Source organism: Mercenaria mercenaria, chromosome 9 (assembly GCF_021730395.1).
Source record: "Mercenaria mercenaria strain notata chromosome 9, MADL_Memer_1, whole genome shotgun sequence".
In the NCBI taxonomy this organism is placed as follows: domain Eukaryota; kingdom Metazoa; phylum Mollusca; class Bivalvia; order Venerida; family Veneridae; genus Mercenaria; species Mercenaria mercenaria.
The window spans coordinates 69,429,041-69,443,842 of record NC_069369.1 but is presented as its reverse complement, the minus strand read 5'-3'; the positions used below and the strand labels follow the sequence as shown (position 1 = coordinate 69,443,842).

Genomic DNA, 14,802 nt, shown 5'->3' with positions numbered 1-14,802 from the left:
AAGTAAAATGGTGTCAGAACAGATATATCTTTCATTATATCGGCTCGGAAAACACTGTAAAACTGACTTTCATGTCAGAATCGCGGTTATCTCCCCTTAGTTATTGCTCTTAAAAACTCTCATTTTGCTTCAAAATTAATTTTAAAACTCATATTCATTCACAAATCATACTGAAAAACCTCTAAGACATCAAATAAATACACATGGAAGAACTTACAAATTTTCAAGATTTGCTCTTAAGGAGGCAGTAAACAGTTTTCTGAGCTCCTCAGCCTAGAGTCGCCTACCTAACTTTCAAAACCTCACACAAAAGTCTGTAACCACACACCTGAAATAAAGATATTGCAACATTAACATCACTGTATGTCTATCGTTACAAACCATCTACAATACATCTCTAATATCTAGTTTTCTGTTTACAAGACCTGAATTTTGTGCTCTCCCGGTCGCGGAAACTGATGACGAAAAAAGCTAAATTTGCCAATTTTTAAATCGCTGCAGAAAATTTCCTGAAAATTATAGCCCCAACTGCTACACTGTTCCATACTCCAGTAACACTGTAAAATCTGAAAATAAGCTCAAATATATGTGCCATCCGTACCGTTTCTTCACTGTTCCAGTTTTCCTGAGGTCCCTGCTAAAATGACAACCCCACTTTAAGCTAGCTCAAAGGAAGCATGTATACGCTCCTGCAAGTCATTACGTCATACTATCAAGATCAAGGCTACTCAACTGATTTTTTTTAAATAAGTGAAACTCAATTCTAGCCGCTGAAACTTCAATTCTAGCAATTATTATAATTTAGAAGTTCAAATATGCACTTCATTCCGTAAATTGCCTCTTATTTGTAAATTTCACCCCGGCCAATTCGACACTAACGGCTCAAAACTGTTTACTGCCTCCTTATAGTGAAACAAATGGGATATAGAAGTTTTTATACTGTTGCTTGCATATGTATTTTTTACATGCGCAAGTATAACGTAATATATGCTCATTTTACATTCTCATATAATAACTAATACGTGAGTACGCAATTGTATAGGAACAACTATATTCCCTTTGTTCTACCATATGTTTCAATATTCTTTATTAAAATTTTGCTTTTTCCTGGCATTACTTTTATATTACTCTTAACTGTGAGTAAGATCAATTATAAGCCTGTTGGCTTTGTAATTGAATTACCTCAATCTACAGCATAATCAGACTAGCTTCACAGTTGGTTTTGAATTAACAAATAACCAAGGCCTTCGAGTTCAGATGCGTAGACATTTGAACCACGAGGCCGAGTGGTTAAATACTGAAGCATCTGAACGATGAACCGTGGTAAATTAGACAATAAATGACAAGAAGGCCTAGATTAATTTCATTCTGACATGCTCATTGATATATTTTAATAAATATTATGCTGGACTTCATTTACGCGAGGAGTAATGTATCAGACGTAATAATTGACGACATAATGCCCTCGCGCGTCAACCGTTATTTATCGCAGAATATACAGAGCTTGATTTCCTACTTTGTTTTGACTGGAAATCAAACAGAGTGATATTAGAATCAATAATCAATTCATTTAACAAGAGATGTCTATTGTTATGTTCTCTTCTTTCTTCTATTACATTTAGCAAATGTTCTCATGCAAGACTAGATTTTCACCAAACTCTTATTGCGGACATTTTGCATGCATATCGAGTATGTTTAAGATTATCTAATAATGTAATACTATGTTGTTGTTTTTTTTCATTTCAAAACACTATTAAACAACATTATTCATGGCCAAAAAGCACATTGCGAAATTTGTTTCATTGATATTTAAATACATCGTCCCGAACTGTAACTCCAGTTACCTTCCCTGAGTTTCCGTAATGTAATAACAAAATGAAAAAACAAAGGTGATTAAAGCTGTGTGTTGTTTTAGGGATAGTAATTTTTTTCTAGGTTATGAAGTATTTTAGTCAAATTAGAATGAGTATTTCGTGATTTGATTTCAAAATGATTATTATCTGACATTTGAGAACAATCTCCCTATACCTAATCCCATAATTAAAAGCATAAGTATGTGCGTGCATGGAACAATTATGGAAAGGTTTAAATAATTATCTTGTACCTGACTCGCTTAAATGTCTTCAAAATATTAATTTTAAGCTAGCATTCGTGCGTTTCGGAGCAATTTATCCTGTTTCCTTGTGTGTAATAGTAATAGAATGGCTTTCTGATGGTATATAAAATGTCAATGAAATAGTTAGTGTAATTGTTCTGGACACTTTAAGATGTCAGATGTAATGTGTCTTATTTTTACTCCTTAATTAGTGCTTATTCATTGCTTCGAATTACAGCAATAATGCAACGTGTCTTATCCTACTAAGTACCGCAGTTGCACAATATTTTGATAGAAACGCTAAAAAGTTGCAGTAAGTGGTGAGGTTCACACCTGAGCCGCGTGCCCAGTATCAAATTTCATGATCATATTCCTTTACCAGGATAGTTTAAATGACATAGTGGCAGTTTTTTTGACATTAATACTAGTGATGGGGGTGAATCCAAGAGGATTCGTAGACTCAGGTTTTACAGAAGGATCGGGCCTATTACATGGAATATGATATTTCAGCGCATTGGAACATAAGGGCTGATTAAAGACATGTTAATATCTAATGAGTGGCATCGATCATTAAGAAATGCATCCTTCTGACTGCGATTTAAGAATCGACCGTTTGGAAACGAAATTGCTCCCGAAGTAACATTTCATTGGTCTAGCCATTATCGAAGCATTAATACATAGCTTCTGTTATAAGTAAAATGTTATTGATTGGATGAGGTTGCGAATCACTCTATTTCATTAATCAAATTATATATTCTCATACAAATGTTGTCTACATGAAATGTAAGTACAGTCATTATACTCTGTAAAATTGGAGCCTTCAAAGTTTTATTTTTCATAGATATTTTATATGAATATTCTCTACATAACACTCATTTAGCATAAACGCCCATGTTGGATGCTGTTGAAATGAATTTATAGTTATCGTCTTTATCAGGTATTAAATCAGTCAAGAAATGATTATTACTATATATATTAGAATGTTTCAACAATCGAGAAACTCCATTAAACCTTTGCGTTTAATTTCCATGTGTTAAAACGTAACTTAACCAGACAGCTAAGCGCCTAGAAAGTAGACGTCGTTATATATTATGAACTAGTTTTCGAAAATGACGATGTTGTCGATGTCAAATGGGTGAAATGTTGTTATGTTATGTCGCTCAATAGAAATGGAGAATGCGTGCGCATATAACGCAAACATACCCATATATTCATAGTATGACCGGAATTAACACCTTTCAGTTCCTGCGGGAGTGAAACTACCAACTTACACTAAATGCTGACTTTGATACTGAGTTATTTTATATTACACTGAATTGAAAAATGCAGAATATAAACATCCCTACTCGAGAAAGGACAATCAGCGATCAGTACGTCCCTATCTCTGTGTAAAAGGTATTGCCAACATTACAAAACTGCACAATTTCAGCTTTAAGAGATTGATCTTACAACAACTTTTTGATTAAGCTCATAAATACCATGCTTTTGTTAACTCTCAATATGTCCAATTTCTTACACAAAAAGTTGCCGAATGGAAACTGAAAAACTTAAAAAGAATAGTTTCTGCCTAATGCACTTTACTGTCAAAGATGTTCTTCCGGCCGTCAATTACAGGACTTAGAGAACAAATTCATTCAACTTAAGTCGTAAAATGAAACCTCACGTTTACAGTCCAGCCGGGCAAAATACATTTAACGCAGAATTACCAGTTAATGGGATTTTATCACAAGACATCTTATAACTGTAGACAGACATTTTGTACACGGCGGTTCAGACTAAATGCGTTGGAATGCATTCAAAAGGCTATTATATATGATGGAACTTTAACATCGAAAAGAATACAATAAGCAATATTTACCCATGTGAGCTTGAAATATGTGGCAACGATATAATGAATAACCATAAATTGAACTCTTTATTATCAAAGCAAGATAGAAAGGTATTAAACGTTAGCACCATCTATTATATATCATATTATATTTTGATTTACTCTGCATTAAAAGAGATATAAAGTTAATTAGGGAAAATCTCGATTATGTCCATAAACAACACACTTTTCACTTGTTTCTTGCCAATTAGGCTAGAGCTAGACATTACCAGAAACATTATCTTTAAAGCATCAAAGTGCATTCTTTTCCACTCTGTCTCACATTTAGCTCTTCATAGAGACCTCTGGGACATTTATTGGTGTAAAACTGAGAACAATTCTTTGATTATCTTCAGCTTCCTGGTAAATGCTAAAATGTAACTGGATATCCATTAGAATCGATCCACCAATCTGGGGAGGCAGAGGTAAAAATAAGCCCAGGTCCAATGGGGGAATATATACATATAATTGCCAGGCACATGGAATATATATTTTATATGGTTTTGCATGATTTAAAGATTATTTATTGTTGTCCACATGGATTATATCAGTACTAACTTCAGATTAAGGGATGATAGATATAAGGATACTAAATTTAGATTAGGCATAATGTTACATTTGTTATTTATGTTCTTATATTTGAGTACCTTTTCGTATTAAACTTATTTAGTACTGATATCGTTATCGTCAGCCTGCTTCTTTTTCATTCGTCTCTGAATAAAGATAACGTTTAAAGTCCTTGTAGACTTTTTCCGCAATATTTTGTTTCATGTAAGCATAAACACCGTGTATACAAAGTCAGTTTTTCTATTAAAATTGTCCATAATTTTACTAATGCGGTACAGAATGTTCATAGTTTTTCAATGTTTTATTAAAAATAGAATACTTGTATACTTTAATATATTAATTCTTTAAATAATCACATCAAGCCAGCTTTTTTACCAAACTGCAACCAATAAGAAAGAACAGCCCCTCAAGATTTTTTTTATCTTCCGACTTCAGCTGTTTCATTTTTATACGCCCGTTTGAAAAACGGGACGTATTATGGGAACGCCCCTGGCGGGCGGGCGGGCGGCGTCCACAGACTTTGTCCGGACCATATCTTCTGCATGCATGGAGGGATTTTGATGAAACTTGGCACAGTTGTTCACCATCATGAGACGGAGTGTCATGCGCAAGAAACAGGTCCCTAGGTCTAAGGTCAAGATCACACTTAGAGGTCAAAGGTCAAATTCAAGAATGACTTTGTCCGGAGCATATCTTCTTCATGCATGGAGGGATTTTGATATAACTTGGCACAAATGTTCACCACCACGACTTGGAGTGTCATGCGCAAGAACCAGGTCCCTAGGTCTAAGGTAAAGGTCACACTTAGAGGTCAAAGGATACAAGAATGAAAACATTGTCCGGAGCATTTCTTCTTCATGCATGGAGGGATTTTGATATAACTTGGCACAAATGTTCACCACCATGAGACGGAGTGTCATGCGCAAGAACCAGGTCCCTAGGTCTAAGTTCAAGGTCACTCTTAGAGGTCAAAGGATACAAGAATGAAAACCTTGTCCGGAGCATTTCTTCTTCATGCATAGAGGGATTTTGATATAACTTGGCACAAATGTTCACCACCACGAGAGGGAGTGTCATGCGCAAGAACCAGGTCCCTAGATCTAAGGTCAAGGTCACACTTAGAGGCCAAAGGTCAGATACAAGAATGACTTTGTCCGAAGCATTTCTTCTTCATGCATGGATGGATTTTGATGTAACTTGGCACAATTATACACCATCATGAGACGAAGTGTCATGCGCAGTTCCTTTTTAGAGTTACTTCCCTTTGTTGTTACTATAAATAGCTTATATTGTAACTTTTTCATTACTAGTCGTAGGGAAAAATCGAGACCACTTTTCTGTAGTACAACATGCATGCTACATCCAATTATCAGGTGTATTTTGACCAATCTCTACCTGGTTAAGATTTTTGTGTGGACTTACAATTTTGTTTTGGATTTTTTTTTTTTTTTTAAGATTACCTTCCCTTAGTTGTTACTATAAATAACTTATATTGTAACTTTTTTATAATTGACCGTAGGGAAAAAACAAGACCACTTTTCTGTGGTACAACATAGATGTTACTTTCAAATTTTAGGTGTATTTTAAGGTATCTCTACCTGGTAAGGAGTTTTTTTGTGGACTTAGAAAAACAAAAGACTTACAATGATTACTAAACAACCACAAAATTAAAATTCCATTTGCAAATACAGGTGCTAGAGTAAAGAAATTTGCTGTGACGGGCGTATATTGTGACATTCTGGCACTCTTGTTATCTTTAAAGTTAGAAGAATTGAACAATATAGCTGTAAAAAATATTCAAGAAAAGATTCATTCTTCTGGGTTTAATATACCCTTTTCTGCTTCAGTCACTGTTTTCATTCTATCGTTTATGTGATTGCACCTAAATGACAATATTTTATTGATTGTCTTCCTTTAATGACTTAAAGTTGACTTTTGCTCAGAAATACTATCTTAATCCGTGATAATAACAACTGGCACACTATTACTGCGATCGTGCGTCAAGTGACATCGTGCCATATTATAGCCCACACACAACTGGGACTTATATGTAATTTAAAGTTAATCAAAATAATTCGGAATTATCTGAGCATTTTATTAGCAAATCGCGCAGCTTGAGAGTTTAGTGACTAGTATGTCAACGAGATAAAACGTAAAAACAAAACAAGATCTCCAGATATAATCCGAGCATCTCCTAGCCATTTATTTTTTTACAGCCATTGGGCTCTTTTGTTTACAATTATACTTTCGTTCGGAGTACTATGTCTCTGTTACGCTTTCTGTTATTTATATGTAAAGCTACATTTCATATTTAGAACATAATTGACAATTTTACTAACAATTCGTTAAAAAAAAAAATGAAATTATCTTACCCATATGTTTATAGTGGCATTATGTAACAATTAAAAATGCACAGTTCAAACATTAAACTTAGCATATCGGTTTCAAGAAATAAACATTGATTTGACAATGACACCTTGCCAATGGAGTTGTATGCTGTATGTTAATCATAGAAAACAAAGGTCACATAACCCTTGAGGGCCTCGGGTAAGGTAATCTGTTTGTAGTGGCATTTTATAACATATGACAATTTATATTTCCAACATATACATAGTGTAGCAGTTTCAAGAACTTAGCATTGGTTTTAAAATGCCACATTGATTATGGAGATAGCTACTGTATATAAATCGCAGCAAACCAAGGTCACATCCCCTTTTAGGACCTCAGCATAGAAAACTTGTTTATAGTTTCATTTTTTAATATATGGAAATTCAAACGTAAAACATAATGTTTTAGTTTAGATAACTGAGCACTGGTTTGAAAATGATAATTCTCCTCCAGTGATAGATATTGTGTGTGTATCATAGTGTACCAAGGACGCATATCCTTTCAAGACCTTAGATCAGAAAGTTCTATTTTATACTTGTATTTTGTAACACTTCAAACACTGCCTCTGTGCTATGTAAAGCATCTTTGCACGTGCACATCATAAAAAAGAGCGCTATATATTACATGTAATAATAATAATAATATAATAATAATAATAATAAAAATGATGATATGGTCAGGGAAACGTAAAACATAATGCATCGGTTTCAAGAACTAACTATTGGTTTAAAAAACAACTTTACCCTGCTGTATGTGATTCACAGCGAACTGAGGTCGCATAGCCTTTCAGTACCTCGGGTCAGAAAAAAACTGTTTATAATTTTGTAACATAAGACAATTCACATTTCAAACGTAAAACAGAGCAAAGTAACTGTTTCAGATCTTATCTTTGCTGCCATGTTAGGAAGACATGAACTTACTGATTGGAGGAAAGATGCTATATAATACATTTAATGTAACAAAATCATGTAAAGATGAAAAACAGTTCTATTTACTTTGAGAATTTATGTATGTAGCTCTTGTAACAATATACGACCACGAACGGAATGGCATAACGCTCGACGTATAGTCCAGAGATATATATCTCTTATGACAAAATTTAAGGTGGAACACATTTTCACACTTTGATATAGCTAACATTTAAAATGGCATTTCTGTGTCCCTCAAATATTTGGTTGACATATAGATCTGAAATGGCCATTTGTTAACTATTAAGACTATGTGTTTTAATGCTTGCCAGACATTATTTTTTCTTCTCAATTTTGCAATGGGCCATAACACTACTATCTGCCTACCTTATTTCATTCATTGTGTGTTTGATTCAGAAAAATCGTCCTTTACACACGTTCTAAAGGAACTTTTAAACATGGCGGCTTTTATGCTTTAACACGAATAAGAATTTATTTGTAATTGTATTAATCCGTGGCTTCACTACCCAAAGCAACATGTCGTCTTTCATGTAAACAGTCATCTATTTTGCCTTTCATTTAAATAGAAACCCACCAGTTTGCTTCTTACCGACATATACATGTCCAAAACCAGTTTGTTTCCTTAGGGTGAATTGTTCGATACCGTGTTCACACTATTTTTTCTATTTAACGAAAAACAGAATGTGTAAGAAACAGACCATCCGCTGTGCAATAGGTGGCGCAGCAACAACTCCTGGACAACAGCCCACATGTTATAAAACACTTCATTATTTTCAATGTTTGCCCAGTCCTTTTATAAAATGTTTAAGTCCAAGATAATTCAAGAATAAGCGTCGTTAGTTTTATTGTCATAAAATGGTGCCACTACTTTTTTCAGCTGTCCTTTAGATAGACTAGGGGGCTCTGTGGCTAAATGTCTTCAAATTACTTGCTTTGTATAAATGTGCCACTACTTTTTTCAGCTGTCCTTTAGATAGACTAGTGGGCTCTGTGGCTAAATGTCTTCAAATTACTTGCTTCTCATCGGTGTGGGTTCAAAACCCACCTTTTAGTGTAGGATTCTTCATTTGAGGAAGCCCTTCAGCAGCATAACGGAAGGTTGGTGATTCTTCCGAGGTACTCGCCAATGCCTGATACAATAGTCAGAGGGACATCAGGAGTTTTCCTCCAACGCAAAAAGCTTGAAAGGTAACTGTATCGGTGTGACTCAACAAGTCTAAATGGACAACAGTGACGATATTTAATATTAAGAATGTGATCTCAGATGTGAAAGTCACAATAATTTGCTCACGAACAGTGCCACACATAAGTATTCCAAAGTCAGCTTTGAGAAGAATGGCAAGACCGTACATTATACCAACAGAACAAATCAACTGCAAACAATGTGTCTACGTTCTGATATGGTAGGAAACATCCAGGTTGGGTTTTAATCAGCGCTGAGTTTATTTGCATAATCAAACGGATGTGGAGAGATAGTTATCGAGTTATTCAAAAGACCACAGTTAAAAATGCGATGAAACAAAGGACGCCTTTCAAGACAACGACAAATTTGTGGGTAATTTACAGGCTTAGCAATCTAGCCGTAAGATATGATTACATGCCTTTATACGTTTCACATCAAGAGCATTTGTAATTTTTGCAAATGTGTATGACATGAGCCTTTTAACGTGAGAGTACAATATTTAATGATTCATTTTACGTCACAATTCATAACTGAGAAATTTCAATACTTTGATATACAATTGATAATGTGTAAAGGCCGTCATTTAATATTGTACGTGTAAGATGTACACGCAAATGACGAACGTTTAGAGTAACGTAATGGCCATTGCAACCTAATTATATACATATATATAGCAAGTGGGATGTCAGGTTTAACAGGTTTACAGTTCTTATGTATTATAACGTGAAATAGCAAAACTGTTATCACATTTGTACTGGAACTGTTTCAACTCAAATCGTGTATAAAATCACCGAGAATAATATCTTTGGCTTCCATAAATAACATTGTACTCTAGGTTAAGAGACAAACAGGCTAGACAATTCTCGGAGTTTCCTCTTAAAACCATAAGTTTTCTATGCTAATTTATATCGTATTTAACTCTTTATAAAGTCCTGTGGGACGTTTAACTAGTGTAAGACTGAGACAGATTTTAAGTATAATCTCTGACTTTATGAATAATGCTAAAATATAAATGGCCATCCATTAGGAATGATCCGCCACTCTGTAAGTAACACAAATTAGCGAGATGTACAAGTAAGCTACGAACCCACTAGAGAATATACTAATAAGTGTTTGGCACGTAGAAAATATATTTATAGTGTTTGTATGATTTTAAGATTATTTATAGTCCTCTTGTAGAGGACTCTTATCACAATAACATAAGCTCCTGAAGAATTAGGAATGAAAGATAAAGTGAGAGTGTAAATCAGATTAAAAATCAAGTTACACCAGCTATAGTTCTTTTACATTATATATCTATATATCTTGAGTTATGCTTATTTGTAATTCCATTGCATTGTTTATTGTCACTGGTCTTCAAATAACGATAAAGTTACAATTCCTTGCGTGTTTCTTCTACAACATTATTCCAGTGAATTGTTTCCTGTCACTAGTCTTCAAATAACTATACAGAACAAAATAAATAACTTTCGCTGTGTTTAAGTGCAGATATACGTAAATATGATTATAATAGTTAAATTATTTTTATATGTTTTGCATGAGAATTTCAATGTGAATTGTGTGGAAAATTTATCGCTCTACGTTTACGGAAAACTGATGAAATGGTTGATTAAATGTGGTAGGGGTCGTACACTAAAATCACAAATTAATACCTGGTATGGGCACCTTGAGCATCGGGGACTGCCTGACATCGTTGGCGCATAAATCGACAAATGTGTTGATTTCAGCCTGTGGGATGTTGTTCCACTCCTAAATTAAGGCTTTGGACGGGGATGTACCTCAGGCTACATCTTATGGGGTATATATTTCTCAATTAGTTCGGTTTGCCAGAGCGTGTAGTCATGTCAAGCATTTCAATGAACGTAATCAATATATTACAAGTAAACGTCTTCAGCAAGGCTACCGTTATTACAAATTGCGTAAATATGTTTCTATATTTTACTATCGTAATTTTGATTTAGTTTTAAAATTCAATAGTAACTTTAAGACACTTCTGCGAGAAGGTATTTCTAAACCCGTTTTTTATGGGGATGTGGTTTACAAACTTCGTAAGATCTTGGGTCATGGTAATTTTCCAAATGTATTTATTAAAAGAGGTTACGGCCCAACTGTTTTGATACATACCGCATGTTTAGTGTTAAACCCGTTTACAGTTAGACACTACGGTTCCAAGGAAGGAGGGGAAGGACTCTATGATAAGCAGTTTTTAAATCCTACCAAGACTGAACTGATTTGATATCTGTCTTCTGGCCTTTTTCGTCGGGCCCTTAAGGGTGTTTCTCTTGTTGCTCTGTCTTCTGAAAAGGCATTGAGTACATACGTTTTTGGTTCTAAAGGTTTTCTTTTTATATATTTATACACGAGCATTTTTGTGTTTTACATGCCATGCCTTTTTGTTTCCATTACGTGTGTTAGAGATTCACCTGGAGGGGATTACTTTTATCTACACTGTCCCGTGTCTTTGGAACATGGTGGGGGTAAGAGTGAGGTTGGGTGCGCACCATAAACCGGTTTAAGCTCCCCAGTGGTGTTTTTGCCACTGACCGTTCCAAGGCGGTGCCCCACTGTGTTCCTTTGATTGTTCGTTTTGTCCTTATGTGTTGGCTTTGTGTGTGTGTGCCTGTATGTGTATGTGTGTGTGTTTGTGGTGTGCACGTCTGCGTGCTGTGGGTTTCGTTTTGGGGAGGCTGCGTTTTTGGTACGTGGCATTCCCTGTTTGATATTTGTCTTTGTTTTTTGGGTTAGTTCATTGACGTTCGACGGTGTAATAGGGCGACGCCTAACACGCTGATACAAATTATCCTACAGGTGTTCGATGGGATTCAGATCTGGGCTTTTGGCGGGCTAGTCATTAATAAATGCAATGTTATTCGTCCTGAGGGAATGCACAGTAGCTCTAGCTGTGTGGCTTGTGTCATTATCCTGTTGAAACAGAGTGTTATTGGTATTACTTTTAAACAGTGGGATGACTTGCCTTGCAAGAATCTCATCTCGGTAGCGTTAGGCATTCAAATTCCCATCGATCGCGACAAGAGGCGATAACTATTCGCAATGCTCTCCAAGACCAAGACGGAACCTCTACCCCCAAAACATTCAAATATACAGCAGTCGGAATAACGTTCATTTCTTCTACGGTATACTGGAGGCCTTCCATCACTTCAATGAATGGAAAATCTCTACTCGTCGGAGAAGAGAACGCTAGTCTATTGTTGCCTTAACCAGCGATTGTGTGTACGTACCCAATTAACACGATTTACACGGTTGCGTCGCGTCATAACACAGCCAACGTAAGGACGACGTCCACATGAAAACACCCTCTAGCAGACGACTGTGTACAGTTTGTTCAGATATTTGGTTGTTATGTGTACCAGGGGTGTTAGCAGCAGTGGCAGTGGCAGTTTAGAAACGATTGCATATGTGAGTGTTCATCATATAGCGGTCCTGACGCGCTGAGGTTCACGTGAATCTGGTGGAATTCTAGGCATATCAGAAAGAAAGAAAACTGAATAAATTTCTTTTCTTATTGACAGCAGAGTCTATAAAATCAGATTAAATGGTTTGATTTTATAAACACGGATTATACTGGCTCGTACATGCGCGAGGAAATCGAGTGCAACGTTTTCTTTTTTGTGTAATGCGTGAAAAACAATTATATCTGGTTTTATGTGACATAATTATAATCGTTCGCCCGTACGTATGTAGACCATTTGACATGTTGATTTCTTTTTATAAATGAAATAATTTTCCATGAATAACTTGGATCTCGCTTTTGAAATAATTGGATTACAGCTGTAGGTCTAAACAGTCTTAACCGTTTTGCAAATGTTTTGAATCATTTTGATCCTTATTACTCTCGTACAGTTCTGTAGATCATATGAATTTGCAGCAAAGCTTTATTTACGTACTAGAGGCATCGAGTTCATTGGTTTACTTGTATTCGTAATATATTCACAGTCAGCTACGCTCGTATTGGTTTATGCTGTCCCAAAATAGACAGTTTTCAATGGTTACAGCATATTTTTATTACCACCATATTTATTCATGAACTTCTACAATTGCCGTACTAAGCTCGTTTTCTGACCTACAATCACATATGCCATGTGACCAAGTTTGCAAATAATTTGCTCGATAACGTATCATATGTAGCTTTAGCTGTACGAAAGATTTAGGCAAAGGTCTTGCTCATTGGATGAAATTGTTGGTTTTTTTAGTTCTGTGTCTTGTGCAAAGCTGAATGAAACGACAAAGCACTCATCATGAATGACACTATGTACATTTTAAGGCATGTGTGGGATATATATTTAGCAAGTATATTGATGTGTCTTAATACATATGATAAGTATTTCTAATAAAAACAATATTCCGTTAAGATTTTTTTTATAAATCTAAGGAGTTGTGTACGGTCGTATAACTAGTTTATTATACAGATTACATTAACAGGTGTGGTTTTCGGGTGCAGTTAATTTAAGTCTAACACGTAGAGAAGGGTTTCTGGTGTCATTTTTTTCTCTTATTTGTAATAAACTACAGTCAATATTCACACAGGATTTGTTTTCTCGTTTGATGTTCAACTGTAGGCAGGAACCGCTTGAGATGATTACAATCCCTAATACTGCATTCTTGGAGTAGATGTTAAAGATATAGCCGAAACGAACAGAACGTTTTCCCAACTACACTGCGCCCACCATCATTTTTTAAGATATTCTTGTTTCTTTTAAAAGCAACAGCCAACAATCTCACAAGTCTCAAAACCTCCGTATTAATTAGTCTTCGCCCATTTGTTCAGTTTAATTTAGTGATAAGTCAAATGGCAAAATAATAGCAATTATAGCTTTATTTCAAAAACCTCATCTAATGGAATCCCTTTTTATTTTATCAGATTAACATTTAAACATTTACGTGACTGCACCAAGGTGACAACAGCTTTAATCTTTGACATTTTCTTCTAAATCCCATTGAAGGCAAGACCTATTACGAGTTGTTGTTGTTTTTTTTTTTGCTCAGAGGTATTAGCTTATTAATATGTGATTGATGACAATTGGTAAACTATCATACAATGACAGCGCTGACGAGACAGTCACCACTGGGATTAATAAGTAATCTGTTGAAGTTGATCAACATGATGAAAAGTTATTTGAGCATTCTATACGATAATCATGCGGCTTGAGAGATACAAAAAGTAAATAATTGCCTTATTTCACTGATAATGATGAGATAAAATTAACAATATTAATAAAGACAGGCAAGTATGTCATTGATTTTATAACATATTTGTATTTCCATTGTTTTGTCTTAACTATTACTAAAAAGATACACATATCACAGACGGGCGAGTAACATACATTGTACGTATAGATAATGAGGATTTTTTAAACCAGAGGTTACGCAATCCAATCCCTTTATTGTTATTTATTTCATATATGGATATTTACGAATTCTTAGTGCACCAGCTTTTGTTCGCTAATTCAGATACAAAAACACGATTGAAAATAATCAATGATTTTAGGCAAAAGTTAAAAGAACAGACTAACCGCCACTCATAACCTAATGTCCAAAGTATATTGAAGTATATACAAAATTTGACAAATCCTCTTATTAAATCTTATCAAGCGTTATATAAGTTGTAGTTTATGTAGCATATCTATTGTATCTCGAACGGATTTTACTCAACACTTGAAGGTATAATTTCAGCATAGAATGCCTATGTAAAAGTTTCCACAGTGCAACACAAGCTTTGATGACGTGTTTTTATAGAAACTGCTTGTTGTTTTTT

At 35.0% G+C, this 14,802-nt stretch overlaps 1 long non-coding RNA gene across 1 annotated transcript; it reads right to left on the bottom strand.

Annotated features, from left to right (window-relative positions):
• Positions 1–287: 287 nt before the first annotated feature.
• Positions 288–903, bottom strand: LOC128559570 (uncharacterized). The gene is made up of 2 exons (XR_008372472.1): positions 602–903; positions 288–328 (listed from the first exon to the last, which is right to left on the bottom strand). It is a non-coding gene; the product is annotated as an uncharacterized LOC128559570 (long non-coding RNA).
• Positions 904–14,802: the final 13,899 nt, after the last annotated feature.